Source organism: Juglans regia, chromosome 16 (assembly GCF_001411555.2).
Source record: "Juglans regia cultivar Chandler chromosome 16, Walnut 2.0, whole genome shotgun sequence".
NCBI classification, from domain to species: Eukaryota; Viridiplantae; Streptophyta; class Magnoliopsida; order Fagales; family Juglandaceae; genus Juglans; species Juglans regia.
Window position 1 is genome coordinate 24,613,279 of NC_049916.1, and position 16,533 is coordinate 24,629,811.

The 16,533-nt window shown below is 33.8% G+C and overlaps 2 long non-coding RNA genes and 1 pseudogene across 2 annotated transcripts; 1 reads left to right on the forward strand and 2 right to left on the reverse strand.

Moving 5' to 3' along the window:
• Window positions 1–5,492: 5,492 nt before the first annotated feature.
• LOC109006516 lies at window positions 5,493–9,347 on the reverse strand (annotated as a pseudogene).
• Window positions 9,348–10,135: 788 nt separating this feature from the next.
• LOC118344851 lies at window positions 10,136–13,064 on the forward strand. The gene is made up of 2 exons (XR_004798549.1): window positions 10,136–10,763; window positions 12,982–13,064. It is a non-coding gene; the product is annotated as an uncharacterized LOC118344851 (long non-coding RNA).
• LOC109006525 lies at window positions 11,195–12,642 on the reverse strand. The gene is made up of 2 exons (XR_001998672.2): window positions 12,413–12,642; window positions 11,195–12,171 (listed from the first exon to the last, which is right to left on the reverse strand). It is a non-coding gene; the product is annotated as an uncharacterized LOC109006525 (long non-coding RNA).
• Window positions 13,065–16,533: the final 3,469 nt, after the last annotated feature.

Consider the following 16,533-nt stretch of genomic DNA (forward strand, 5'->3'; position numbering starts at 1 on the left):
CTACCGAACCTTCAATCTGCAACTGAAATCCCCACACCATCGATTTCCTCTGGCATTCCATCTGCAACTGAAATCCCCACACCACCACTTTTATCTGCCTTAAATCCACCCACCAACCAAGCAAATGGCCAACGCCGAATCACAACCAAATCGATGACCGGCAACTCCAAATCCAGAGTCTTTCCTGATTTTAACGTCTTCCACTCGACTTGGCATCCCCTCCAGGTACTCTCCACGGTCATTACCAATAATGAGCCTTCCACCTACACACAAGCCATTTCTTCTCCAGAATGACGTGCTACGATGGGGAATGAATTTGATGCATTGATGGTAAATGGGACTTGGTCGCTCTGCCCTCGCCCACCAGGCAAGCATATTGTTTGTTTGAAATAAATGGGTTTTTAAGATAAAACAGTTCTCTGACGGCAATGTTGAGCGCTATAAAGGGTGTCTAGTTGCAAAAGGGTTTGATCAAAAGTATGGAGTTGATTATGCTGAGACTTTTTCACCAGTAGTGAAACACACAACAGTTCGTATGATTCTTGCTTTAGCAGTTTCTCTCAATTGGAATATACGCCAATTAGATATTTCAAATGCTTTTCTGCATGGGTCTTTAGATGAAGAGGTTTTTATGGAACAACCTCAAGGGTTTGTTGATGCGAATCATCCAGACTATGTTTGCCGATTGCATAAGTCTCTGTACGGTCTCAAACAAGCACCACGTGCTTGGTTTTGACGCCTCTCACAATCGCTATTGGATTACGGATTCATTGAGTCTACTGCTGATTATTCCCTTTTTATCTATGCTACTGGTTCTGTAAAATTGTATGTGTTGGTGTACGTTGATGACATATTGGTCACTGGTTCTAGTAAGAATGCAATTGACTCATTTGTCTCATCTCTTAAGGATTCATTTCTTGTTAAAGACCTGGGTGAGTTGAGTTTTTTTCTAGGTGTATAGGCTTGCCGTGACCAACATGGGCTTCACCTTCACCAAGCACGATACATAACTGATCTACTGGAAAGCACCAAAATGGTGGGTGCTAAGCCACTTAGCTGTCCAACAACCTCAGGTCCGAAACTCTCCTCTGAAGACAGTGAGTTATTGTCTGACCCTACTGAATATCGTCGTGTAGTTGGGGCTCTTCAATACTATACCATCTCACCCCCTGATATTGCATATGCCGTCAACCAATTGTGCCAATTCATGCACAATCCCCGTGAGCCCCATTGGATTGCTATTAAGCGTGTGCTTTGCTACCTTAAGGATAGTATTGACTATGGCCTTTACTTTACTCCTGGTGATGTCAATTTACAAGCCTATTATGACTTCAATTGGGCGGGCAATCCGGATGACCGTAGAAGCACAACAGGCTATGGCATATTTCTAGGACAAAATCTCATCACCTGGACAGCTAAGAAACAACCAATAGTCTCCAAGAGTAGTACAGAAGCAGAGTATCGAAGCTTGGCCATGCTACTGCTGAAATATATTGGATCTGGATGCTCATGAAATAACTAGGATTGTTCCTACCTTCAACTCCAACAATTTGGTGTGACAATATTGGAGTCATTGCCTTGGCATCTAAACCGGTGTTTCATGCTCGGACCAAACATATTGAGATAGATTATCACTTCATCAGAGAAAAAGTTCTAAACAAAGACATTCAAGTGAAACATATCTCTACACAAGATCAGATTGCAAATCTATTCACCAAGGATCAAACAGCTCCAAGGTTCACTTTCTTAAGGTCCAAACTAATGGTGATTTTGCTCCCCATCACTTTGAGGGGTGTTAGACCAAGTATCCCTGAACCTTCCAAAAGTGAATCTGCAACTCAATCTCCTCCAGAATCAGCGTGAACAATTTTCCTTGATTCCTTGATTTTCTCTTTTACGTGTATCATGCTAATTAGTCATACTTTCCATCTTGTACATTACCATATTTAATTCTTGTTTTGTACGTTACTACGTTACCATGTTTAACTCTTGTAAAGATGTACTATTTAAAGGAATATAGCAGAAGGAAAAAGGCAAGTTGGCCTTGTGATTCTTACCATCTTTTCCATTCAGTTTCTGTGTTCTTACAATATTATGTCAAGCATATTTCCAGAGTTAGTTTATTCAAAACGCTAGAATATTGTTACTTACAAAAGAAAGCCAGTAAGAAATCGAAATGGGCATCAATTCAATCCGACACAATATTTTTCAATTATATATTTATATTATAGGGTAATTAATTCTATCGTTATATATGTTTCACACTAGATTAACCATATGAAAGTGAAAATGCACTTGAGCTAAAAATTCCGGGCTTGAGTCATCATAGATAGGGAAAGCTGGGGCTACCAACTACTTCAGGAATTGACAACATGAACAACATGCCGTTTATTACTGATCAATTTGTGAAGCATCAAGCTCAAGGTTCTATCTAACACAATTTCTAGGAATTATTTTTGCCTTTTTTTTTCTGAGAAGATCGAGGATGCTATTTCAAATTTATTGATAGTCCTCGTATTTGTGAAGGAAGAAAATCTTAGTTACATGCAGGGATGCAGGAATTATTTTTGCCCTTGTCGTGGCTAAATATCACTTGAATAAAAAGGCAATATATATCTACCTCAATAGTTATATGTATTTGATCACCATGCACTTGTTGTATTGTAGATCACTCTTCACCCGAAATAAAAGAATCGGTTCCAAGGGAGAATTACTTCGAAGTTTCTTCCTAGCCGACTTCATGAAATTACAATGCATGTATCTGTATGTACTCTACAGCTTGTTTGAACCCATCTTGTGACCCACAAACTACTTCCAACATGGATGCTTTGCCAATGCATAAAGATGATAAATTCAGTGCGGGAGCTCTTAAGCTGTTGCATGCACCTCTAAATCATGTTCCCGGCCGATAGCATTACATGATCATCGGATATGAGGCAGCCACAATTGAACTTTTAAGCCAAAATGGGTCATAAACCCTTAGTACGTACATACGGGTTATGACCCTTAGATGTGTCCCGAAATTTTTTTTTTTTTTTACTTAATAATTAAGGAAGTGTTTTTTAATGATGTTGTGAATTTTTTATTTTTTTTTATAAATGTTTATGATAATTAAATGTTTATGACCATCTCTCCACAACTCCCAAGCCTGTATTCATTTCAAATCAATGTCAATTTCGTTAGAAATTAAGCGTCATTTAGTTTATAAATTATAATATAGATCATTTTTAATTAACTGCCAAATTGGATGGTCCAATTCTAGAAATAGATAGCACATCATGTGGGCTCTTCAACTTTTAATGCACTAGCAACATAGAATTTTTTAGCAATGTTGACCACACGTGGGCATTTAAAGTTGTCTATTTAGTAGATCATCCACTACACTAGGACAATTAAAGAGGGTCCTAATTTATGAATTATTATTGTAAAAACACGAAAACGTATTAGGGTATAAAAGTAACGCACATATCTAAGAAAATTAGTGATCCGTGATTATAAAAGTCTTTATTCTTCTTCCCACTCACAATCTCAGAGAAGCAATATTTCAAAGCTAAGCACATCAGACTTTATCAAAGAGAAATTATATTTACAGTCCTCAAATGGGGACTGCATGTGCAGACACATTATTAAATGTGAGAGAAAATATCATTTTAAGAGGGATAATTTTGTAATTTTAAAAAATTTTAAAGTTAAAATAACCTAAATTTGCATTGCAATCCCCTTTTAGGGACTGTACCTAGCATTGCTCACAATCTCGAGAAGCAATATTTCAAAGCTAAGCACATCAGACTTTATCAAATACAGACCCTCCATGATATATTCGTGAGACATGTGCTGCTGGATTCCAAAATTCAGTGCTTAGTATATTTGGGTGGCACTTGCAAATATGGGATGCACTTGGGATAGATTAAGTTCCAACAATTTGATTGGTGTTTGCTTGTATTTCATTATCTCCAACTATTAGAGCCATGCCAAAATTTGATATTTTTGGGTTCATTTCATTGACGTACAAGGATCTGGCACTAATTCTTATATTGAGGGAATGATTAGTGATTTTTTGAATTAATTTATACCTTGATGCAAAGTTAATGGTATTTTGTGTAAAACACCTATTTTCTTGTTGCAAATTTATTTATTTGCATTTAGTTTATCCCTAAGCAGGGGACCAACAGCTGGTTGTCGTGGCAAAGTTGTTCCTACTTGTGAAGAAAATGGTAATTCAAAAATTGGGGAGATGTGATAAATCAATTCCAGATGGCAACAATCTCGGTGGCCTTTGTGAAGATGACCATGATTTCTTTTGTTCTGGTGATTCCTTTGATCCAAATTTCCTCTATTTCCTTAATTTTGAATCCTGGCTTTCTATTTGGTGTAGTTTTCTGTTGTCTTGTGTGACTTATTGATGCTTTACTCTGTAGCCAATAGTTTATAAAAAATTATTCTCATCAAATATTATTCATCACCCCACACCTTAAGAAAAAATCCTCACACCGTATAAAAAAAATTATAAGTATAAGATATGAGAGTGAATAATAGTTGATGTATAGTATTCCTCATAATTTATAACGCTTAGATGGTTATGGAGTGATGATATTGACAAGCTTGCCATTAATGACCTCTTTGAGGTAGTTTCACTCTTTACTGGTCTAAGTGGTGGTGGTGGTGGTGGTGATACTTTGGAATCAAGATTGAGATATCTAGATGAGCAAATAGTTGTATTAAACTTGTATTAAAAAAGTTTAGCAATCTTTTTGTTTTCTAATCTATCTAAACATGTAATTATTATACTTCACTAACCTATCATCATCCAAAGATATTTGTTACAATTTACTTTTTGTTTCTATGCATTAAATTATTCATTAATCATTTTTTTCTGTAAAAAATCATATTATTTATGTAAAAAAATTGTTTCACAAAACTAGACAAACGTGATTTGCACATTGCTCCCGAACTAGAATGTACGTGTATATATATATATATATATATATATTATATAAATATATATATTATTAAATGTGTTTTGATCGGTGCTAGATATCTTGGCTATTTCTATTATCAATAACTTCTTTATCGACACAAAAATATTGAAGATGTGGAAGCTTACCGAATTAGTTTACTTTTAAAAAAGGGCAGTGTTAGTCGGCCGATCAGGTTTTACCGATTGTGTAATTTTTTTAAAATATTTTTTAACATCCTTAAATGGCATAATTCTTTTATACTATTTCCAGAGTGAGTTTATATGTATTTCACCATGCACTTGTTGTATTACAGACTCTTCACCTGAAATTAAATAATCGGATCCAAGAGAGAATTACTACGAAGTTCCTATCCGACTTCTTGAAATTACAATATTATTTGTCTATACTCTGCAACATGTTTGAGCTCCTGTAACCCAGAAAATTACTTTCTGGATGCTTTGCCTGTGCATAAAAACGAGAAATTCATTGTTGGACCCATTTACAATGGGTTCACGAGGCAGCCTGCACAATTAATTAATAAACGAAATGGTAGCACTCATCGAGCCTCCATTAACGAAATAGTCACACTGTTTATTGAGCAATTCTCTGCAGAGTTAATTGTTGGATTCGTGTGCATCAAATTCCGGCCTGCTGTAAAAGCAGGTTGCTTGGGTGTAGGCAGAGGTGCATATTCATTACTAATCATTGAAACCACATCAAGCATGGTAGGTCGATCAGCTGGACTTTCTTGAACACAAAGTAGGCCGATGTTAATGTATCTCACCAGAGTAGAAGTGGAAGATGGATACCCTATCGTTGAATCTATCAACTCCAAACTCTGACCATCTCTCCACAACTCCCAAGCCTGTATTCATTACAAATCAATGTAAATTTCGTTAAAAATTAAGAGAAATTCAGATTATAACTTATAATATAGATCATCTACAATTGTCCAACCAAATTGGACGGTCCATTTCTAGAGATAGATAGCCCATCATGTGGGCTCTACAAATTTTAATGCTAACAGCATAGGATTTTCAAGCAATGTTGACCACACATGCTCATTTAAAGTTGTGTCTATCTCTCTTTGCATTGGACCATTCAATACATTCGGACAATTAAAGAGGATCCTAATTCATAAACTATTAATGTAAAACCATGAAAGACGTAATAGGGTATAAAAGCTACACACATATCTAAGAAGATTGAGTGACCGGTGGTTATAAAAGCCAGTGTTCTTCTTTCCACTCACAATCTCGAGTAGCAATACTCCAAAGCTAAACACATCGGATTTTATTGAATACAAACCCTCCATGGCATATTCAGGAGACATGTAGCCACTGGATTCCAAAACTCAGCGTTTAGTAGCTCGCTTAGTAAATTTAGGTGGCACTTGTAAATATGGGATGCATGTGGAATAGATTGCATACTTACAAAGTTCCAACAATCCGATTAGTGTTTGCTTGTATTTCATTATCTCCAAATATTCGAGCCATGCCAAAATCTGAAATTTTCGGGTTCATTTCACTATCTAAGAGAATGTTACTGGGTTTCATATCTCTATGTATAATTCTTAACCTTGAATACTTGAAGATAGAGAAGTCCTTGAGCAATCCCTTCAATAATGTGAATGCGTGTCCCCCAATCTAACATCTTTTTCATGATTGGATCTGTTTAAAGGGTGCAGCAAAGGAAATTAGCACTCAAGAATCCAGAATTATACATATATGTATACATTTAGCTTATATAGATATATGTATATAATAAGCATCAAGATGACGAAACAAGGACACACCAAAAAGGTAGAAGTCCAAACTTTTATTGGGCATGTACTCATATATTAGTATTTTCTCATCTCCTTCAATACAACAACCCAAGAGTTTGACAAGATTTCTATGCTGAAGTTTTGCAATCAGTATTGTCTCATTTCTGAACTCCTCAAGCCCCTGTCCAGATCTTTTTGAAAGCATTTTCACTGCAATTTCCCGCCCCTTAAGTAACTTTCCCTATGAAATAGAACCATAAATACTTTAAATTTCTTCAACGTTTACCATTGTCAGTTGTCTTAATTTTTTTTTTTTTAAGTATACCCATTTAGCAAAATGGAACATACATACCTTGTAGACAGGTCCAAAACCTCCTTCTCCAAGCTTATTTGCAATTGAGAAATTATCGGTTGCAGCTGATACGCTCTCATAACTAAATAGTGGTAACTCAACATCCTTCTTTCCTCTTTTCTTATCATTTTCTTTAGTGTTTGTTCCTTCACTGATTGCATGAATTTCAGTACTAAGATCAAATAGCATTAGATCATTGCTTGAGGGTGCCTCATCTCCTGTTTGGTACAGAATGATGCGATTGTTGTCTTTTAGTGGAAAATCCAGTGTTTGCTACGATAAAATCAATTCAAGGAGTTTTTCAATGTGTTGGTGAGGCTTGTGGGATTTCTCCCGAAAACATGGTTCAAATGATTTCAAGAGCATGAAGAATATATTCATCAATTGATTAGACAAAGCCTTGAGCAACACTCTCAAGAACAATTCAACAAAGTAATGTCACAGATTTCTTGTCCAAAATTTTGGTGGAGCATTTTGTTGTTGCTAGTGATCCACCAAACCCAGAAACAAAAAAATAGAAAAATGAAACTTTCTAAGGATTTCTATGTAACGTTAGAACTTACACTTACCTTTGCGTTTGAGCTTTCTCTTGCTTGAGAAACAAACGGAGAGGCATAAGATTAGCCCTGCAGCGACCAGTACAGCTACAATCACCCATACTTTCCATTTGTTTCCTGATTATGATGATAAGAATGATTATTAGCTATATCAGAACAAAATTACGTATAAATTCAGTGAATGAAAACTTAAGTAGATTTCATCTTATTCATCCTGCCTTCGGTACTAATTTGACGCTCATCAGCAGCAAGTCTAAGAGAGATATCTTGTCCAGCCTCACCACCATCTGAGGGTCGCTGCAAGTTCAAAAGAGCTCCTTCCCATATCAGACACCCACTGCTGTTATGAGCATAAGCTGTGCAAGAACAATTATTCATACAAGCCAATTCACATCTTCGAGCACTCACTGCCAAATATGCGTTCGAGTTAACAGGAAATTTAATGTTTGGTATTTTCAGGAACCAATCTCTTTTGCTATTTAGATTTCCACATTGCAAAGGGTGTTTCCACAAACAACCACTGGACCATACGTTTAGTCTGGTCTGGGTATCTGAAAATGGTTCAAAACCTTTTGGACAATCACAAAGGTTAGATGAATTATCATCATATATGCCAAATGGACCACAGAAAGCGTAGACATTGGATAGTGATGCCGGTTGAGCCCAGAATAGACCCCATGGCTGAACGGAGGACAGCCATGTAAGTTGCTGGATCTGTCCGGTAGAATTAATCACAAAATGTGACATGAGAGAAGTATCAAAACGAGAATAAGTAAAATAGGTTTCATTTTCATTTGAAACGAAACTGAAGTTGAAGACATTATTCAACTTCAATTCAGGAACGAAGCCGAAAGTATTTCCATCCCAAACACCACTACTCCAATAAACTTGGGACCTGTTCCACTCCAAGATATATTCACTGCTTCCATTTGGGTCTAGCCTCAACGAGAATGAGAACAGACCCGGTGATGGATCTTCTGAATCTGTCCATGAAATAAGCTGCTTCGATACCTTTCCAGCTATATCGACCCCAAGCTTTGCACCTGGCAACCATGTATCAGTTGGATGGTCGAAACTCTCCCAAAATGTAGTAGAAATGTTCGATTTTTCTCTTAAAACAAAATTTCCATCGTCTAGAAGTGCTGCTTCAGTTAAATTTGAGGGGAGATACCTCGAATTTGTGGACCAAAATGGTTTATTGGAGGAACCTTCAAGAAGGACTAGATTGCCATCTTCTGAGAATTCGAGTCTTGAAGTAGATGGGTCAGACAAATGGTTCTCTCTATTCGCTACCCAAACAATCCTCTGGCCCTCGAACCGTTTGTACCATATCCCCAAGTAGATTTTTGAAGGAATGCCTCGTTTGAAGAATCCGAGTTCAAACTTGCCACCTGGAGATGATATGCTGTCGGTATTCACGGCTGAAAGGGACTGGCCTATCGAAAGGGTATCGCCATCAATGGAGAAGCATGTTCTGAGGAGTAGAAGCAGAACAAAGAAGAGGAATGGCTTGGTAGTATTAGTTATACCCATCCCTCACTACCATGTGGCATCACAGATTGCACTTGCAGCGAGATGCCATAAATGAAGATGCTAGAAATAATCGAGTGAACAAGAAAACTTTGGATCATGGCAGAGTTCGCCGACAGCCCATTGACTTGACTCAACTGGACCGAAACAAGCGCTGCTCAAGGTTGAAAACCGCCATGCACGATTTTCATAATGGTGGCTCTACAGCCAACGCTTCTTTTCTTTTTCTTTTTTTGGAAATAAAAAAATCATAATTTTATTAAAAAATAGTTTTTTAATCACTAAAAAAAATTCCTCCTGACACGGAAAGAGTAGATTTTTCCTTTTTCATAAATTTTGGTGTTAAAATCAAAATTTTTTATTTTCTCGATTTTGGTCGGGTCTAATTTTTCATAAAATACGTTTAGAAAAAATATATTTTTCTCAAACATACTTTTTGATTTATTTGAAATTAAAAATTATTTTAATATTTAACACTCAAATAATTTAATTTTTCTATTAAAAAGTTTTTAAGACTATTTAAATAATTTTTATTACTCCTAAGACAATCCCAAACAGACTCTTAAAATTTATTTTGAGCAATTATTAACTCATTAGTGCCTAATTATACTAATACAATATAAATAATATCTAACTTATTAGTGAGATAAATAGACTTGAATAATAAAATTAAAATAATATAATTAGTGTTTAATCATATTAGTATAGTTAAGTAATATCTAACTTATATCAAATATTATATTAATTTTATGTTATAAGATTAATAAATTAAATAATAAGATTAAAATTTTAAGTTATATTAATTAACAATTTAATATATATTAACGTGGAAGTGTAGTAGGAAAAAAAACTGTTTTCTAAAAAATCTCCATAGCATTTACATATTTAAACATATATATATATATATATATATATAACGTGTATATTTCTTATATATAATAAACGCCAATAAGCAGGCAGGTGTTGTCTAATATTTCTTCCAAATTTGTCCCTGTATTTCAATTCATTTTACTGATATCTGCTGTCATGTGTGTGTTTAATGAATTTTGTGTAAAATCACTTTTTCTTTACGGGAATGTTCCCGCAAACTATGTCGGTTCTGCAAAATATTTTAATTTTATTTTCTTTTTCAGTTCTTCTGGCCTTCACATAAATTCTACCATTTTATCTACATATTTTTTTAATCTGTTTTATTTACTTATTGGATATACTTTCTTTTACTTTTGGATATGGTTTTATCGCATGGCTGACGAAGCAGTCACCGCTTGGATTGTTTGGCATTTGTTAATCTCGGATTTGTAGAAATTGGATAGTCTTTCACGTTCTCTGCACGTGTACCACCGGTTCCACCGTTCGCAGTATTATTATCAGATTCGAAAAAGTTAAATAATTTTTTTTTTTTTTTGTTCTTATCCTTCCGTTCTGCTGATTTCACCCTTTCTCGATTCATATAAAAGCAAAACTCATTTTTACTTTCTACTCCATTTCCTGTTACGTCCTACACCTTCAAAATCAAAATCCTCTCACTCACATCGCACAAACTTTCAGTGGTTCAGTGTTGATAGATTAGTTCCTCGTTTTGAAGTTCCAAAGATAAGTAGGTATGTAATTATTTTCCTTCTACGGTTAATTTTTCCTCTATTTTTAGGTCTATTATATGGGTCTGTTTGTTCTCCTTTCAATTCTGTCATATAGAATATCTGCTCTTGTGGCATGTTTATGGACGTAAATTAAAAAAAAAAATTGCAGACTCTAGACCATTTATCACATAGTTGATACACAAAAGTTCACAAAATGAAGACTAAACTTAGAACAAAATTACCATCTGAAAATATATGATATATGGTTTTTACTTCCAAAAAATACTCTATGTAATTGTTTAGGTTTTCTTATCAGTTAATTTTTGTTCTCGATAACATTATGTATTCTATCTGTTTTTATCATGTGGTTCATACACATCCAGTTTATAAAACTACAAGCTGGAAACTACCTAAAATGTATAAAAATGCAGCTACCATGTAAAGAGAGATGCTAAAATCCAAGTGACAAACTCTTTATCAAATAGTTGCTACACTAGCAGTTTCGAAAACTATAGAGTACAAACAAGAAGAGATAGTGTATACATGATGATGCTTAAAATATAGTATATACGATCAGTCCTTAAAAGCTGTAAAATAAGCTTCTTATCTAAACATATATGCTAAAACACAAGCCAAGAAGTGTTTTATCAGATGGTATGGTTGGTACATATGCACGTAAAAAAATTTCACACTACAAACTAAAAGATTAAAAGTTCTTACTGTCATGTCTAAAAGTTGTAGAATAAAATTCTCATCTAAACACATATGCTGAAATGCAAATTACAAAGTGTTTTCCAGATAGTTGGTACACATGCAAGTTAAAAAATTGAACATTACAAACTCAAACAATAAAATTACATATACTCGTGCCTAAAAGCTGCAGAATAACACTTTGAGATAAAAAAAAATGTGCTAAAATGCAAACTACAACCTGCTTATCAAATGGTTGTTACATATGCAAGTAAAAAAATTAGAAACTATAAACTGAAAAGATAAAACTATATATGCACATCATTAAAAGGTGTAAAATAAGATTCTGACTTACACAAATTACAAATATACGCTTGATATTTTACAACTCCATAGTTTCAGCCTTAATAATCAGCTATAGGAAAAAAAAATTAAACACAATCACAAACATGTCAGATTTGTTAGAAAAAAGTTATAATAGTCAAAAAAACAAAAAAAATAGAAAACGAAACAAAAATTCATATCTGAGAAAAAATTCTCAGATGTCCCTTGAACGAAACAAATCGCCACTGGAACCCAGAAAAAAAAAAACAAAATTGCAAAAAAAAAAAACCGAAATGAAATCATTAAATTCTTATATCTATTGAGAAGGAAAATACTTACGAGGGAAACAAAAAATCGCAGGAGAACATCCAAAGAAAAGATCTACAAATCTATCTACATTTGAAGACAAATAAACCTGCAAGCAAAATTAAAAACAACAAAAAAATAGGAAAAAAAAATCTAAAAAATAAATGCCAGATCTGGGTTCGCAAGAAATTATTTATGCGAAATAAACAAGGGAGCAAAGAACAAACCTACAGATATCAGAGGAAGGAGCGGAAAAAAAAAAAAAAAGGACTGAAACATGAAACTTCAGATTTGTAGCATTTGGAAAAAAAAAACTTGTAAAATATCATAAAATACAAATAAAGATAGACCTGTTGTTTTTTATTTCCGTCTTGAGAGAAGAGGCAGTGAGCGAGAAGAACAAGAGAGAGGATTTGTGAGAGAAAGATGGGACGGAAACGGAAGAGACGAGGGAAGGAGATGAAGAAAGCTCAGAAAAAGAAGGAAAAAAGAGAGAGGGCGAGACGGGAAGGTTAATCTGGAGTGGACGAAACGGAGGCGCATGCGGATAACGATGCTTTTAGAGAAAAGATACTTACAACCATGAAGTGCGTAATCGTCGTGTAATCGTTTTGAAAAAAATAAATAAAATATAGGATCTACATGAAAAAAATTAATTTTTTAATAGTAGACTCCACTCTTTTTCAAAACGATTACGCGACAATTACGCACTTCACGATTGTATATAAAATTACTCGTGTGGTTGGTGTAAAATTAGGTTTCTCTCTTGATCGAAACGGCGCCGTTTCTCTGTTGAGCGTAATAGTTTACTTTCTTTATGATAGTCTACAACGCTGGCGTTTTGAATGAATATTTTATTAATAAAATATATATTTTATTAATATAGATCTAATATTTTTTAATGTATTTTTTTTTACAGGTTTGCTGCTTGTTCTTACTTTACTATCCCTTGTTACTGTTGTTGTCAATTTCTTCTATTTTCATTCTACTTTCTGGTATGTCCCTTCTACATTATTTAATAAAATGTTATTTAATTTTTTTTTAAAATTTATATAAATGCACCTGTACTCAAAATAAATTATTCACATTGTATTTTTGCTTTGTGAATATTTCTTTTCTTGATCATATTAATCTCTTCTAATATATTTGTTTTGTTTTAAGATATATTATGTCGTCTGATTCATTTAATATAACCTGTATAAAATTATTTCTATATAATTAAATTAGTTAACAGTAACCAATGTGCTTTTATTTATCATCTACTTTACTTTTTACTACTTTTTTCTTATGACTCTTATTATTTAGTTATTTTTGTTTGTTATAGTTAGATAATGACTTATTATAATTTAATTTAAATAAAAAAATATTAACAAATAATCTTTTAATATTTTAGTGTAACTTTATTTAGCAAATAACAGTGTATTAATGAAATAATTATGTGATCTTATATAATATATTTCTTTACAACAGAGACTTCGGTTTTGGCACTTTGTGCTTGTCTTCCTGTTCGTTGTTTGACTCTATTCTCACTGATCTTTTATTTACCCTTATCTCCAGGTATGTATTAATATTGTTTATACAAATAAATGTCATTTGTTATATTTTATAATATTTAATACATTTATTTCTACAAGGCAGCTTGCAAATATGTGAACTTGTGACTATTAATTAGAATTGCTCAATATTTGTTCTGTCTATCATAAAAGATTTTATTGTAAACAGTTCAATATTATATTAAGTAATTTGGTTTTAATATTAAGCATTTTTTTTATTATTACATATTCTTAAATTTCATAAATATTATTTTTTAAAATATTTTTTATATATTGACAATTGGGCACACGTGCAATGCACGTGTTTGCCCTTTACTAGTAAATATAAAAATAAGAATAATAAATTACATACTCATGTGTAGTTTAAGAATAACAAATATCATTTCCGAGCTAGTGGGTCCGTGGCTGATTATATTCAACGCGAATATTAGCGCGCGCCAATAATGTTGCGGAGACGGTGTAAATTATCATTGTCACATCATTACCAAACGCATATAAGATTGTCGGTCAACATATTTTGGGGCCATTATTTTTTAATTTTTTTAATAATTTAATTATAGAGTTAGTATGACTATTCTTTAATTAATTATACAAAAAGGGTAACATGTCATCATTTTTTTTTACTAATTAATTTGCAATCAATTTTTTGTTATTGGGTTCTTTTGAAAGAGGGTTCAGTCTGCAAACAACATGGATAATACACTTTCAACGTTGGTTTGTAAATATAATTTATGTTTGAGAATGAGTGGTCGTAGAAGCTAAGGGATCTTCTTTTTTTTTTTTAAATCAAACAAAAACCAATCTTATTCATTTAGCTAACATCATTACAATGCTTTTCACACGATTGATACATATTAGAGTAGTTTGAATTTAGAGATTAGTGGAAATAGTTTGTAAATAATAAAATAAAAGTTAAATTATTTATTATATTTTGTGTAAAAATTTAAAAAAATTATAATAATGATATGAGATAAATTGATGTAAATTTTAAATTCAAACGAAGCCTAGTTCTCACCATAGTCTAATGCTAAGTGGTCTTTGATTGGTGACTTAGAGCCACAAGCCCATCAATGATAAATGTAAGATTAGGCCCAACCAATAGCCTCTTTTTGCAGACATTATGGTTGTGATTGACATTGGACTAGCTAAATGTCAATAAATCTTCATAAAAAAAAAACTTCTTTAATAAAAAAAAATCATAACATCATTAAAAAATACTTCTTTAATTATTAAGTTGAAAAAAAATTATCATTGCCCCCATTTTGAAGAGCAGCATATCTCTTGTTTTTTTATAATTTAATTGTTTTGGGCCATTATTTTGAGTGTTGTTTTTAATGTAATGACCATAGAATACTCTGCAGCATTTCTTATTCCAACGGTGAAGTTAGGGGTGTACAAAATTTGGTTCGGATCGGAAAAATTGACAGGACCGAAAATTTCGGTCTCAACTGGACCGAATTGAATACTGGAGGGGCTAGTCTCGATCTCGAAAATTGTGGATTGAATAAGTTCGGTCTGGTCCCAGGGTCTATAAATTTTGGATCAGACCAAAGTGAACTATATATATGTTAAAAATATTTTTAATAATTTAATATATTATTTTATATAATAATTATATAAGTTAATGATGTAATTCTTATCTAATTTATTATCATTGACCATATAAAATATTAAATAATATATCATAAATCATGTGATAATTTATGTCATTATATGTAAGTAGACAATAGTAATGAAGAAATATTAGTTCTATTAACGTCGTATTTCGCACACATTTGGGCTAAGATCCGACAACTCAAGTATTCGAAAACGGACCCTAAACAAGATAGAAAAGATTGCAGTTTTGAGAGGACGGTCTAGGGGCCAGGTAACCTCCGATGCCAAAGTTAGTAAATATTTTTAGAGAGTAGCAAATAAGTAATCAGAGAGTCTAGGAATCAGAGAGAGATTCTCGTACCTATGATCTGATATTTATACTACATGCCTCAGGAGCAGATAGTGCCTACTGCTTCCTTGTTTTAGAGTCTTTAAATGCGGCATGGCTTTACAACGACGTCATTAATGTGGCGTGTTGTCCAGGTGATGGAGCTATTAATGCGGTGTGGTTATCCGACCTCATTCTCTCAGTTTGTCTCCCTTCTAGTCCTTCCATCCTCTTTATGTCAGTAGATCAAGGACTCCTGTATATATGCCTACTGTGAGGGCAGGCACTCGAGGAATGGACCCTACTCGAATGGGCCTTAGATCGACGAGTCTCATCCTTTACAGCACCATCCCTCTTGCAGGTTGTGTACAGAGGAGTTTTCCTGTGGGCTGGATTAGGGGCTCGTTACTCCAAGCCGGGCTTTTGATCTTGCTTCCTTTCATTTATTGGCTTCTTAGGCCTTGTGAGGAAAATTCTCTTACAATTACCTCGTTAATTCTTACCAAACGAGTACGGTGGGAATTTCTTCATGATCCAATCTCGCCTTACTACCAAGGCCGGGAACCTTATTATTAGTTGTAGCTGATACGCTCTCATAGCTGAATAGTGGTAACTCAGCATCCTTCTTTCCTCTTTTCTTCACATTATCTTTAGTGTTTGTTCCATCGTTGATTGCTTGAAGTTCAATACTAAAATTAGGTGTAGCAATATGTGACACAATCCGTTAACTCAACACGAACACGACACGATAAAAGCAGATTTAGGTTTGGCCTTAATGGGTTTGGGTCAAAACAGGTTGACCCGTTAAGACATGATTGCTTAATGGGTCAACCCGTTAAGAAAATTAAATTTACATTTTTACCTTTATACCTAAAAACTAAAAAACCCTACTCTTGCCGCACTCTAACTTAGACTCCCTCACAAACTCACATTCATCTTCATATATATTGAGTCTCTCTCTTGGTTCTTAGTTGTGTCAGTTCTCACGAGTCAC